A 2,499-nucleotide genomic window follows, 5' to 3' on the forward strand; every position below is an offset into this window, starting at 1 on the left:
AGGAAGTCGCAGGTAGAATACGTAAACGAGATATAATTCTAACGCGACCTCGACGATTCCCATGGGTTTCTCGAAGTCCCGTCCGCACGCCTTGTCTCATGGATTAATTCCTTGACTGACATCGGGCTGCGCCTATTGGACAGTCCTCTTCTCTCTTTGAACAGATATATGTATATCTGTTTTATATACATATGTGTATCTACATAGACAATATGTATGTATGTATGTCATACATGGATAGATATATATATATATATATATATGTGTGTGTACGTGTATAGACAGATATGGTATGCGTAATACAGGCTCTCACTATGGCTTCTCCTTCACGAGTGTGCTCGAGCGCAAACCGGCCCGTCATTCATTAAATTACATCGATTACGTGCTCGAACGATCATTGGCTCTCAGAGCCAATTTGAAAACGAGCTATCTTTGTAAGGCCTCCACCTCCATCTCTACGACCACCACTACCATCTCCTCCTCTTTCTCCTGCACTCCATCTCCACCTCCACCATCACCTCCTTTGACCATCCGACGTTTCGAACGCTATCGGCGTATTTCCCTCGTAATATCGAGTTAATCTCACCGCAATGCCGAACCATACGATCCAACAATGATTCCACGTTCCTAACCCATCGATCTCATTCTCTCTCTCTCTCTCTCTCGTTCTCGTTCTCTCTCTCTCTCTCTCTCTCTCTCTGTCTCTCTCTCCTCTATTCCTTCGAAATCTAGCGAACATCGATCAAAATCTGTAATCTTGATAAATATTATTAATTAGCAAAATATTTCTTTCATTGTGATACATTTCTTTTTTCGTTCGTTTTGCAAATATTCAAATGATACATAGAAATTACTAATAAATGTAAAAATTATTTCTAATATATATTCAAGTTAAATACAAAAATTGTAATTAGATATATTTATTGTATAACTAATTTACTTTTGTATTATCTCAAATTGTAATTAATAATGTGAGTTATATCTCGAATTGATTGAATGAAAAAAGAAAAAGAAAAAAGAAAGGGAAAGAAAGAGAAGATTATTTAAATTTAATTGAAATATTTTCTATTAAATGTCTAATACTAAATCTATTTCGTATCTATTTATTTTCTCGTTAAAACGTGAAATCTCACGAATTCGTCTCTCACGATTTCACGCGACATTTCCGTGCTCAAAGTGATTACTAAGGTTTTTCTAATCTAGCTCGGAAGAAAAATCTCAGTAGTAAGAGAAAAACGAAATATTTGCAGCGTTCGCATGGGGTTACCGTGTCTGTCCGTTTTCCTATCTAAAAATACACACACGCACACATACACACACACATACACATACACAGAGAAAGAAAGTGAGAGACACACGGGCTCATACGTACACCCACACAAATAGACGTCCTCTTCTCACACTAATCGAATTAACGCATTATTCTCTTCTCTCATGGCATTAACGAATACCACTAAGAACATTTCATTTATTTATTTTATCTCTTTTTACTGTCTACTAGGTCCTGGATAAGTCCAATAAACGTTGAACCTAAAAAGATTTTCTTTCTTTAATCATATCGTTTGTCCTTGAGATAACGTTATACTAATATCGCAATAATAGATTTAATAGAAAAACTAAGCAAACGCTCGATGTTTATTTTTCTTTCTTTTTTTTCTTTTTGTTTTTTTTTAATATCTTCGCGAAATGTTTATTTTTCTTTCTTTCTTTCTTTCTTTTTTTTTTCTTTTTTTTTTTTTCCTTTGACCAGGCAATCAATTCAAAATATAAATTTCTAGGTCAAATGATTGACGCTTGTCCTTGTACTCTTGATATATCTATATTTTTTAATCGTACCACGGTACGGTCAATTAGCATCAAAGACAATATGTGAGATTGTTTAAACAACCTTGAGACTAACAACTCGGACACACCCAAACTAATCAAGGATTGGTCACTCATTCTCTTTCCTGATTGCACTTAAAACCTTCCTATATTTATCTTTCCTTTTTTCCTTTTTTCCTTTCTCCTTTTTCCTTTTTCCTTTTTGTAATTTTCTTTGAAGATTTTCCCGGATAGTATAATCGAGTTTATACAGTATTCTTATACGTAAACATCTATATCAAAGCTAAAACATTGACACAAAATTTAATTCTCATTTTCTAAAATATATTTAATATATTTAAATATATCTAATATATCGAAAATTGTATATTTCTTACAAGTGTATACGTAGAATATATTCATTCGTTAAAACTTGATTATATTCGTTTAAGTGGCCGAAAAGTTCACATTTTTTTTTGGAGGAGATATTTTTCTTCTCTCTTTCTTTTTCTTTTTTTTTTTTTTTCAAGAAGAAAATAACATAAATTGTAAAACTAATAATTTCACGTTGTTCCGTGATGTTTTATTTATATATATAAAAAAAAAAAAAACAAAAACAAAAACAAAAAAAACAAGATTTTTTTGCAGGATAATCTCATGCAATTTCTTTCTCAGGGACACAAAAATTATTAAAAT

The 2,499-nt window shown here is 32.3% G+C and overlaps 1 long non-coding RNA gene across 1 annotated transcript in view; it reads right to left on the bottom strand.

Annotated features, from left to right (window-relative positions):
- Positions 1–946, bottom strand: part of LOC124950605 — a 2,801-nt gene extending 1,855 nt beyond the window's left edge. Inside the window, exon 1 of the long non-coding RNA XR_007101406.1 lies at positions 49–946. This is a non-coding gene — a long non-coding RNA (uncharacterized LOC124950605). The remainder of the gene's footprint in view (positions 1–48) is intronic.
- Between the last annotated feature and the right edge of the window lie 1,553 nt (positions 947–2,499).

This window comes from Vespa velutina, chromosome 7 (genome assembly GCF_912470025.1).
Source record: "Vespa velutina chromosome 7, iVesVel2.1, whole genome shotgun sequence".
Classification (NCBI taxonomy): Eukaryota; Metazoa; Arthropoda; class Insecta; order Hymenoptera; family Vespidae; genus Vespa; species Vespa velutina.